The following is a 13,237-nucleotide window of genomic DNA, read 5'->3' as shown; positions in this document are numbered from 1 at the left end:
CAATCTTCAATTCTCAATGCTCAATCCTCAATCCACAATCCTCAATCCTCTATCCTCCATCCTCAATTCTCAATTCTCAATCCTCAAACCTCAATCTTCAATCCTCAATACTCAATCCTCAATCCTCAATTCTCATCCATCAATCCTCAATTCTCAATACTCAATAGAATATCCTGAATTCTCAGTATTCAATACTCAGACCTCAATCCTCAACCCTCAGCCCTCATCCTCCATCCTCAATCCTCAATCCTTAAACCTCAGTCCTCAATCCTCAATCATCAAACCTCAAACCTCAATCCTCAACCGTCAGTCCTCGTCCTCAATCCTCAACCCTCAATCCTCAATTCTCAATTCTCAATCCTCAATCCTCAAACGTCAATCTTCAATCCTCAATACTCAACCTTCAATCCTCAATCCTCAATCCCCAATCCTGAATCCTTAATCCTCAATCTTCAATCCTCAATCCTCAATACCCAATCTGCAATCCTCAGTCCTCAACCCTCAACCCTCAATCCTCATTCTTCAATCCTCAATAACCAATCCTCAATCTTCAAACCTCAATCCTCAATCCTCAATTCTCAATCCTCAATCCTCAGTCCTCAGTCCGCATACCTCAATCCTCAGCCCTCAGCTATCATCCTCAATCCTCAATCCTCAATCCTCAATCCTCAATCCTCAGTCATCAATCCTCAATCCTCAATACTCAATCGTCAATACTCAATCGTCAATCCTCAGTCCTCAATTCTCAATCCTCAATCCTCGTTCCTCAAACCTCAATCCTCAACCCTCAGTCCTCACCTCAATTCTCAATCCTCAATCCTCAAACCTCAATCTTCAATCCTCAATACTGAATCCTCAATCCTCAATACTCAACCATCAACCCTCAATTCTCAATACTCAATAGAATATCCTGAATTCTCAGTATTCAATACTCAAACCTCAATCCTCAACCCTCAGCCCTCATCCTCCATCCTCAATCCTCAATCCTCAATCCTCAATCTTCAATCCTCAATACTCAATCTTCAATCTTCAATCCTCAATCCTCAATCCTCAATCCTCATTCCTCAATCCTCAGTCATCAATCCTCAATCTTCAATACTCAATCGTCAATCTTCAATCCTGAATACTCAATCTTCAATCCTCAATACTCAATCCTCAATCCTCAACACTCAATCCACAATCCACAATCCTCAATCCTCAATCCTCAATACTCAATCCTCAATCCTCAACCCTCAATTCCCAATCCTCAATCTTCAATCCTCAATCCTCAATCCTCAAGCCTCAATCCTCAATCCTGAATACTCAATCTTCAATCCTCAATCCTCAATCCTCAGTCATCAATCCTCAATCCTCAATACTCAACCGTCAATCCTCAGTCCTCAATTCTCAATCTTCAATCCTCGTTCCTCAAACCTCAATCCTCAACCCTCAGTCCTCATCCTCAATTCTCAATCCTCAATCCTCAAACCTCAATCGTCAATCTTCAATCCTGAATACTCAATCTTCAATCCTCATTCCTCAACCCTCAACCCTCAATCCTCATTCTTCAATCCTCAATAACCAATCCTCAATCTTCAACCCTCAATCCTCAATCCTTAATTCTCAATCCTCAATCCTCGGTCCTCAGTCCGCATACCTCAATCCTCAGCCCACAGCAATCATCCTCAATCCTCAATCCTCAATCCTCAATACTCAATCGTCAATACTCAATCGTCAATCCTCAGTCCTCAATTCTCAATCCTCAATCCTCGTTCCTCAAACCTCAATCCTCAACCCTCAGTCCTCATCCTCAATTCGCAATCCTCAATCCTCAATCCTCAATCTTCAATCCTCAATCCTCAATCCTCAATCATCTAACCTCAAACCTCAATCCTCAACCGTCAGTCCTCGTCCTCGATCGTCAACCCTCAATCCTCAATTCTCAATTCTCAATCCTCAATCCTCAATCGTCAATCTTCAATCCTCAATAATCAATCTCCAATCCTAGATCCTCAATCCCCAATCCCCAATCCCTAATACTCAATCTTCAATCCTTAATCCCCAGTCCTCAATCTTCAGTCCTCAATGCTCAATCCTCAATCCTCAATCCTCAATCCTCAAACCTCAATCTTCAATCCTCAATGCTCAATCCTCAATCCTCAATACTCAACCATCAATCCTCAATTCTCAATACTCCATAGAATATCCTGAATTCTCAGTATTCAATACTCAAACCTCAATCCTCAACCCTCAGCCCTCATCCTCCTTCCTCAATCCTCAATCCTCAAACCTCAATCCTCAATCTTCAATCCTAAATACTCAATCTTCTATCTTCAATCCTCAATCCTCAATCCTCAATCCTCAATCCTCAATCCTCAGTCATCAATCCTCAATCTTCAATACTCAATCGTCAATCCGCAGTCCTCAATCCTCAATCCTCAATCCTCGTTCCTCATACATCAATCCTCAACCCTCAGCCGTCATCCTCAATCCTCAATCCTCAATCCCCAATCCTCAATATTCAATCCTCAGTCCTCAATCCTCAAGCCTCAATCCTCAATCCTCAATCTTCAATCCTGAATACTCAATCTTCAATCCTCAATACTCAATCTTCAATTCTCAACCCTCAATCCACAATCCACAATCCTCAATCCTCAATCATCAACCTTCAATCCTCAATACTCAATCTTCAATCCTCAATCCTCAATCCTGAATCGTCAATCCTCATTCTTCAACCCTCATACCCAATCCTCAATCCTCAATCCTCAACCCTCAGTCATCGATCCTCAATCTTCAATACTCAATCGTCAATCCGCATTCCTCAATCCTCAATCCTCAATCCTCGTTCCTCATACATCAATCCTCAACCCTCAGCCGTCATCCTCAATCCTCAATCCTCAATCCCCAATTCTCAATATTCAATCCTCAATCCTCAATCCTCAGGCCTCAATCCTCAATCCTCAATCTTCAATCCTGAATACTCAATCTTCAATCCTCAATACTTAATCTTCAATCCTCAATCCTCAATCCACAATCCACAATCCTCAATCCTCAATCATCAACCTTCAATCCTCAATACTCAATCTTCAATCCTCAATCCTCAATCCTGAATCGTCAATCCTCATTCTTCAATCCTCATACCCAATCCTCAATCCTCAATCCTCAATCCTCAGTCAGCAATCCTCAATCTTCAATACTCAATCGTCAATCCGCAGTCCACAATCCTCAATCCTCAGTCCTCGTTTCTCATACATCAATCCTCAACCCTCAGCCGTCATCCTCAGTCCTCAATCCTCGTTCCTCAACGCTTAATCCTCAATCCTCAATCCTCAATAGTCAATCTCCAATCCTAGATCCTCAATCCCCAATCCTCAATCCTTAACCCTCAATCTTCAATCCTCAATCCTCAATTCTCTATCCTCTATACTCAATCCTCAATCCTCAATCCTGAATCACCAATCCTCAATCTTCAATCCTCATTCCTCAATCCTCAAGCCTCAATCCTCAATCCTCAATCTTCAATCCTGAATACTCAATCTTCAATCCTCAATACTCAATCTTCAATCCTCAACCCTCAATCCACAATCCACAATCCTCAATCCTCAATCATCAACCTTCAATCCTCAATACTCAATCTTCAATCCTCAATCCTCAATCCTGAATCGTCAATCCTCATTCTTCAATCCTCATACCCAATCCTCAATCCTCAATCCTCAATCCTCAGTCATCAATCCTCAATATTCAATACTCAATCGTCAATCCTCGGTCCTCAATTCTCAATCCTCAATCCTCGTTCCTCAAACCTCAATCCTCAACCCTCAGTCCTCATCCTCAATTCTCAATTCTCAATCCTCAAACCTCAATCTTCAATCCTCAATACTCAATCCTCAATCCTCAATACTCATCCATCAATCCTCAATTCTCAATACTCAATAGAATATCCTGAATTCTCAGTATTCAATACTCAGACCTCAATCCTCAACGCTCAGCCCTCATCCTCCATCCTCAATCCTCAATCCTCAAACCTCAATCTTCAATCCTCAATACTCAATCTTCGATTCTCAATCCTCAATCCTCAATCCACAATGCCCAACCCTCAATCTTCAATCCTCAATCCTCAATCATCAGTCCTCTATCCTCAATCCTCAATGCTCAATCTTCAATCCTCAATCCTCAATACTCAACCCTCAGTAATCAATCTTCAATCCTCAATCCTCAATCGTCAATCCCTAATCCTCAATCTTCAATCCTCAATCCCCAGTCCTCAATCTTCAATCCTCAATGCTCAATCCTCAATCCTCAATCCTCAATCCTCAGCCCTCAATCCTCAATCATCAAACCTCAAACCTCAATACTCAACCGTCAGTCCTCGTCCTCAATCCTCGACGCTCAATCCTCAATTCTCAATTCTCAATCCTCAATCCTCAATCGTCAATCCTCAGTCATCAATACTCAATCTTCAATACTCAATCGTCAATCCGCAGTCCTCAATCCTCAATCCTCAATCCTCAGTCATCAATCCTCAATCTTCAATACTCAATCGTCAAACCGCAGTCCTCAATCCTCAATCCTTAATCCTCGTTCCTCATACATCAATCCTCAACCCTCAGCCATCATCCTCAATCCTCAATCCTCGTTCCTCAATCCTTAATCCTCAATCCTCAATCCTCAATAGTCAATCTCCAATCCTAGAACCTCAATCCCCAATCCTCAATCCTTAACCCTCAATCTTCAATCCTCAATCCTCAATTCTCAATCCTCAATACTCAATCCTCAATCCTCATTCCGCAATCCTCAACCATCTATCCTCAATCCTCGATCCTCAATCCTCAAGCCTCAATCCTCAATCCTCAAGCCTCAATCCTCAATATTCAATTGTCTATCCTCAATTCTCAAACCTCAATCCTCAACCCGCAGTCCTCAATCCTCAATCCTCAATCCTCAATCCTCATTCCTCAAACTTCAATTCTCAATATTCAATGCTCAATCCTCAACTCACAACACTCAACCCTCAACTATCAGTACACAATACTCAATGCTCAATCCTGAGTCCTCAATCTTCAATCCTTAATCCTCAACCTTCAATCCTCAATCCTCAGTCCTCAATCCTCAATCCTCAATCCTCAATCCTCAATTCTCAGCCCTTAATAGAAAATCCTCAGTTCTCAGTATTCTATACACAATCCTCAATCTTCAATCTTCAAATCTCACGTCCCAAACATCAGTCCGCAATACTCTACCCTCAACACTCTGTCCTCAATCTTCAATCTACAACCCTCAAACCTCAATCTTCTATCTTCAACCCTCGACCCTCAATTCTCAATTCTTCATCCTCAATCCGCAATCCTCAATCCTCATTTCTCAAACCTCAATCCTCAACCCTCAGTCCACAGTCCTCAATCCTCAATCTTCAGTCCTCAATCCTCAATCCTCAATCCTCAATCCTCAGTCATCAGTCCTCAATCCTCAATACTCAATCGTCAATCCTCAGTCCTCAATTCTCAATCTTCAATCCTCGTTCCTCAAACCTCAATCCTCAACCCTCAGTCCTCATCCTCAGTTCTCAATCCTCAATCCTCAAACCTCAATCTTCAATCCTCAATCCTCAATACTCAATCCTCAATCATCAATACTCAATCTTCAATCCTCAATCCTCAGTCCTCAATCCTCAATCCTCAATCATCAGTCATGAATACTCAATCTCCATAACTCAATCCTCAATCCTCAATCCTCAATCCTCAATCCTCAATCCTCATTCCTCAAACCTCAATCCTCAAGCCTCAGTCCTCATCCTCAATTCACAATTATCAATCCTCAATCCTCAATCCTCAATCTTCAATCCTGAATAATCAATCTCCAATCCTAGATCCTCAATCCCCAATCCTCAATCCTTAACCCTCAATCTTCAATCCTCAATCCTCAATTCTCTATCCTCTATACTCAATCCTCAATCCTCAATCCTGAATCACCAATCCTCAATCTTCAATCCTCATTCCTCAATCCTCAAGCCTCAATCCTCAATCCTCAATCTTCAATCCTGAATACTCAATCTTCAATCCTCAATACTCAATCTTCAATCCTCAACCCTCAATCCACAATCCACAATCCTCAATCCTCAATCATCAACCTTCAATCCTCAATACTCAATCTTCAATCCTCAATCCTCAATCCTGAATCGTCAATCCTCATTCTTCAATCCTCATACCCAATCCTCAATCCTCAATCCTCAATCCTCAGTCATCAATCCTCAATATTCAATACTCAATCGTCAATCCTCGGTCCTCAATTCTCAATCCTCAATCCTCGTTCCTCAAACCTCAATCCTCAACCCTCAGTCCTCATCCTCAATTCCCAATTCTCAATCCTCAAACCTCAATCTTCAATCCTCAATACTCAATCCTCAATCCTCAATACTCATCCATCAATCCTCAATTCTCAATACTCAATAGAATATCCTGAATTCTCAGTATTCAATACTCAGACCTCAATCCTCAACGCTCAGCCCTCATCCTCCATCCTCAATCCTCAATCCTCAAACCTCAATCTTCAATCCTCAATACTCAATCTTCGATTCTCAATCCTCAATCCTCAATCCACAATGCCCAACCCTCAATCTTCAATCCTCAATCCTCAATCATCAGTCCTCTATCCTCAATCCTCAATGCTCAATCTTCAATCCTCAATCCTCAATACTCAACCCTCAGTAATCAATCTTCAATCCTCAATCCTCAATCGTCAATCCCTAATCCTCAATCTTCAATCCTCAATCCCCAGTCCTCAATCTTCAATCCTCAATGCTCAATCCTCAATCCTCAATCCTCAATCCTCAGCCCTCAATCCTCAATCATCAAACCTCAAACCTCAATACTCAACCGTCAGTCCTCGTCCTCAATCCTCGACGCTCAATCCTCAATTCTCAATTCTCAATCCTCAATCCTCAATCGTCAATCCTCAGTCATCAATACTCAATCTTCAATACTCAATCGTCAATCCGCAGTCCTCAATCCTCAATCCTCAATCCTCAGTCATCAATCCTCAATCTTCAATACTCAATCGTCAAACCGCAGTCCTCAATCCTCAATCCTTAATCCTCGTTCCTCATACATCAATCCTCAACCCTCAGCCATCATCCTCAATCCTCAATCCTCGTTCCTCAATCCTTAATCCTCAATCCTCAATCCTCAATAGTCAATCTCCAATCCTAGAACCTCAATCCCCAATCCTCAATCCTTAACCCTCAATCTTCAATCCTCAATCCTCAATTCTCAATCCTCAATACTCAATCCTCAATCCTCATTCCGCAATCCTCAACCATCTATCCTCAATCCTCGATCCTCAATCCTCAAGCCTCAATCCTCAATCCTCAAGCCTCAATCCTCAATATTCAATTGTCTATCCTCAATTCTCAAACCTCAATCCTCAACCCGCAGTCCTCAATCCTCAATCCTCAATCCTCAATCCTCATTCCTCAAACTTCAATTCTCAATATTCAATGCTCAATCCTCAACTCACAACACTCAACCCTCAACTATCAGTACACAATACTCAATGCTCAATCCTGAGTCCTCAATCTTCAATCCTTAATCCTCAACCTTCAATCCTCAATCCTCAGTCCTCAATCCTCAATCCTCAATCCTCAATCCTCAATTCTCAGCCCTTAATAGAAAATCCTCAGTTCTCAGTATTCTATACACAATCCTCAATCTTCAATCTTCAAATCTCACGTCCCAAACATCAGTCCGCAATACTCTACCCTCAACACTCTGTCCTCAATCTTCAATCTACAACCCTCAAACCTCAATCTTCTATCTTCAACCCTCGACCCTCAATTCTCAATTCTTCATCCTCAATCCGCAATCCTCAATCCTCATTTCTCAAACCTCAATCCTCAACCCTCAGTCCACAGTCCTCAATCCTCAATCTTCAGTCCTCAATCCTCAATCCTCAATCCTCAATCCTCAGTCATCAGTCCTCAATCCTCAATACTCAATCGTCAATCCTCAGTCCTCAATTCTCAATCTTCAATCCTCGTTCCTCAAACCTCAATCCTCAACCCTCAGTCCTCATCCTCAGTTCTCAATCCTCAATCCTCAAACCTCAATCTTCAATCCTCAATCCTCAATACTCAATCCTCAATCATCAATACTCAATCTTCAATCCTCAATCCTCAGTCCTCAATCCTCAATCCTCAATCATCAGTCATGAATACTCAATCTCCATAACTCAATCCTCAATCCTCAATCCTCAATCCTCAATCCTCAATCCTCATTCCTCAAACCTCAATCCTCAAGCCTCAGTCCTCATCCTCAATTCACAATTATCAATTCTCAATCCTCAATCCTCAATCTTCAATCCTGAATAATCAATCTCCAATCCTAGATCCTCAATCCCCAATCCTCAATCCTTAAGCCTCAATCTTCAATCCTCAATCCCCAGTCCTCAATCTTCAATTCTCAATGCTCAATCCTCAATCCTCAATCCTCAATCCTCAATCCTCTATCCTCCATCCTCAATTCTCAATTCTCAATCCTCAAACCTCAATCTTCAATCCTCAATACTCAATCCTCAATCCTCAATTCTCATCCATCAATCCTCAATTCTCAATACTCAATAGAATATCCTGAATTCTCAGTATTCAATACTCAGACCTCAATCCTCAACCCTCAGCCCTCATCCTCCATCCTCAATCCTCAATCCTTAAACCTCAGTCCTCAATCCTCAATCATCAAACCTCAAACCTCAATCCTCAACCGTCAGTCCTCGTCCTCAATCCTCAACCCTCAATCCTCAATTCTCAATTCTCAATCCTCAATCCTCAAACGTCAATCTTCAATCCTCAATACTCAACCTTCAATCCTCAATCCTCAATCCCCAATCCTCAATCCTTAATCCTCAATCTTCAATCCTCAATCCTCAATACCCAATCTGCAATCCTCAGTCCTCAACCCTCAACGCTCAATCCTCATTCTTCAATCCTCAATAATCAATCCTCAATCTTCAACCCTCAATCCTCAATCCTCAATTCTCAATCCTCAATCCTCAGTCCTCAGTCCGCATACCTCAATCCTCAGCCCTCAGCTATCATCCTCAATCCTCAATCCTCAATCCTCAATCCTCAATCCTCAGTCATCAATCCTCAATCCTCAATACTCAATCGTCAATACTCAATCGTCAATCCTCAGTCCTCAATTCTCAATCCTGAATCCTAGTTCCTCAAACCTCAATCCTCAACCCTCAGTCCTCACCTCAATTCTCAATCCTCAATCCTCAAACCTCAATCTTCAATCCTCAATACTGAATCCTCAATCCTCAATACTCAACCATCAACCCTCAATTCTCAATACTCAATAGAATATCCTGAATTCTCAGTATTCAATACTCAAACCTCAATCCTCAACCCTCAGCCCTCATCCTCCATCCTCAATCCTCAATCCTCATTCCTCAATCCTCAGTCATCAATCCTCAATCTTCAATACTCAATCGTCAATCTTCAATCCTGAATACTCAATCTTCAATCCTCAATACTCAATCTTCAATCCTCAACACTCAATCCACAATCCACTATCCTCAATCCTCAATCCTCAATACTCAATCCTCAATCCTCAACCCTCAATTCCCAATCCTCAGTCTTCAACCCTCAATCCTCAATCCTCAAGCCTCACTCCTCAATCCTGAATACTCAATCTTCAATCCTCAATCCTCAATCCTCAGTCATCAATCCTCAATCCTCAATACTCAATCGTCAATCCTCAGTCCTCAATTCTCAATCTTCAAACCTCGTTCCTCAAACCTCAATCCTCAACCCTCAGACCTCATCCTCAATTCTCAATCCTCAATCCTCAAACCTCAATCGTCAATCTTCAATCCTGAATACTCAATCTTCAATCCTCATTCCTCAACCCTCAACCCTCAATCCTCATTCTTCAATCCTCAATAACCAATCCTCAATCTTCAACCCTCAATCCTCAATCCTCAATTCTCAATCCTCAATCCTCAGTCCTCAGTCCGCATACCTCAATCCTCAGCCCACAGCAATCATCCTCAATCCTCAATCCACAATCCTCAATACTCAATCGTCAATACTCAATCGTCAATCCTCAGTCCTCAATTCTCAATCCTCAATCCTCGTTCCTCAAACCTCAATCCTCAACCCTCAGTCCTCATCCTCAATTCGCAATCCTCAATCCTCAATCCTCAATCTTCAATCCTCAATCCTCAATCCTAAAGCCTCAATCCTCAATCCTGAATACTCAATCTTCAATCCTCAATCCTCAATCCTCAGTCATCAATCCTCAATCCTCAATACTCAATCGTCAATACTCAGTCCTCAATTCTCAATCTTCAATCCTCGTACCTCAAACCTCAATCCTCAACCCTCAGTCCTCATCCTCAATTCTCAATCCTCAATCCTCAAACCTCAATCGTCAATCCTCAATCCTCAATACTCAATCCTCAATCATCAATACTCAATCTTCAATCCTCAATCCTCAATCCTCAGTCCTCAATCCACAATCCTCAATCCTCAGACTTCAAACACCAATACTCAACCCTGAGTCCTCGTCCTCAATCCGCAACCCTCAATCCTCAATCCTCAATCTTCAATCATCAATATTCAATCTTCAATCCTCAATCCTCAATCCTCAATCCTCAATACTCAATCCACAATCCTCAATTCTCAATCGTCAATGCTCAATACTCAATCGTCAATCCTCAATCCCCAATCCTCAATCTTCAATCCTCAAACCTCAATACCCAATCCTCAATCCTCAATCTTCAATCCTCAATACTCAATCTTCAATCCTCAGTCCTCAATCCTCAATCCTCAATCCTCAGTCCTCAAACCTCAATCCTGAATTCTCAACCCTGAATCCTCAATCTTCAGCCCTCAGTCCTCAACAATCAGTTGTCAATTCTCAATCCTCAATAGAATATCCTCAATTCACAGGTTTCAATGCTCAATACTCAACCTGCAATCTTCAAATCTGTACCCACAAACATCAATTCTCATCACTCAACCCTCAACACTCAGTCCCCAATCCTGAATATTCAATCCTCAATCCCCAATCCTCAATCCTCAATCCTCAATCTTCAATCCTCGATACTCAATATCCAATCCTCAATCCTCAATCCTCGGTCATCAATCCTCAATCGTCAATCTCCAATACTGAATACTCAATATTCAATCCTCAATCCTCAATCCTCAACCCTCAATCCTCAATCCTCAATCCTCATTCTTCAATCCCCAATACCCAATCCTCAATCTTCAATCCTCAATTCTCAATCCTCAATTCTCAACCCTCAATCCACAGTCCTCAGTCCTCAATCCTCAATCCTCAAACCTCAGCCCTCATCCTCAATCATCAATCCTCAATCCTCAACCCTCAACCTTCAATCCTCAATATTCAATCTTCAATCCTCAGTACTCAAACCTCAATCCTCAATCCTCAACCCTCAGTGATCAATCCTCAATCTTCAATACTGAATCGTCAATCCTCAGTCCTCGATCCTCAATCCTCAATCCTCGCTCCTCAAACCTAAATCCTCAACCCTCAGTCCTCACACTCAATTCTCAATTCTCAATCCTCAATCCTTAATCCTCAATCTTCAATCCTCAATAATCAATCTCCAATCCTAGATCCTCAATCCCCAATCTTCAGTCCTTAATCCTGTATCACCAATCCTCAATCCCGTGTCCTCAATCTTCAATCCACAATGCTCAATCCTCAATCCTCAATCCTCAGTCCTCAATCCTCAATCCTCAATACTCAGTCCTCAATCCTTAATCTTCAATCCTCAATACTCAATCTTCAATCCTCAATCGTCAATCCTCAATCCTCAATCTTCAATCCTCAATACTGAATCTTCAATCCTCAATCCTCAAACCTCAATCCACAATCCTCAATCCTCATCCTTCTATCCTCAACACCCAATCCTCAATCTTCAATCCTCAATCCTCAATCCTCAATCCCCAATCCTCAATCTTCAATCCTCAATCCTCAGTCCTCAAGCCTCAATCCTCAATCCTCAATCTTCAATCCTGAATACTCAATCTTCAATCCTCAATACTCAATCTTCAATCCTCAACCCTCAATCCACAATCCACAATCCTGAATCCACAACCATCAACCTTCAATCCTCAATACTCAATCTTCAATCCTCAATCCTCAATCCTGAATCGTCAATCCTCATTCTGCAATCCTCATACCCAATCCTCAATCCTCAATCCTCAATCCTCAGTCATCAATCCTCAATCTTCAATACTCAATCGTCAATCCTCCGTCCTCAATTCTCAGTCCTCATTCCTCGTTCCTCAAACCTCAATCCTCAACCCTCAGTCCTCATAATCAGTTCTCAATTCTCAATCCTCAAACCTCAATATACAATCCTCAATACTCAATCCTCAATCCTCAATACCCATCCATCAATACTCAATTCTCAATACTCAATAGAATATCCTGAATTCTCAGTATTCAATACTCAGACCTCAATCCTCAACCCTCAGCCCTCATCCTCCATCCTCAATCCTCAATCCTCAAACCTCAGTCCTCAATCCTCAATCATCAAACCTCAAACCTCAATCCTCAACCGTCAGTCCTCGTCGTCAATCCTCAACCCTCAACCCTCAATTCTCAATTCTCAATCCTCAATCCTCAAACGTCAATCTTCAATCCTCAATACTCAACCTTCAATCCTCAATCCTCAATCCCCAATCCTCAATCCTTAATCCTCAATCTTCAATCCTCAATCCTCATACCCAATCCTCAATCCTCAATCCTCAATCCTCAATCCCCAATCCTCAATCCTTAATCCTCAATCTTCAATCCTCAATCCTCATACCCAATCCTCAATCCTCAACCCTCAATCCTCAGTCATCAATCCTCAATCTTCAATACTCAATCGTCAATCCGCAGTCCTCAATCCTCAATCCTCAATCCTCGTTCCTCGTACATCAATCCTCAACCCTCAGCCGTCATCCTCAATCCTCAATCCTCGTTCCTCAATCCTTAATCCTCAATCCTCAATCCTCAATAGTCAATCTCCAATCCTAGAACCTCAATCCCCAATCCTCAATCCTTAACCCTCAATCTTCAGTCCTCAATCCTCAATTCTCAATCCTCAATACTCAACCCTCAATCCTCATTCCGCAATCCTCAACCATCTATCCTCAATCCTCGATCCTCAATCCTCAAGCCTCAATCCTCAATCCTCAAGCCTCAATCCTCAATATTCAATTGTCTATCCTCAATTCTCAAACCTC

The sequence above is a fragment of the Calliopsis andreniformis genome, chromosome 11 (genome assembly GCF_051401765.1).
Source record: "Calliopsis andreniformis isolate RMS-2024a chromosome 11, iyCalAndr_principal, whole genome shotgun sequence".
NCBI lineage: Eukaryota > Metazoa > Arthropoda > Insecta > Hymenoptera > Andrenidae > Calliopsis > Calliopsis andreniformis.
Note: the sequence above shows the minus strand (reverse complement) of the source record.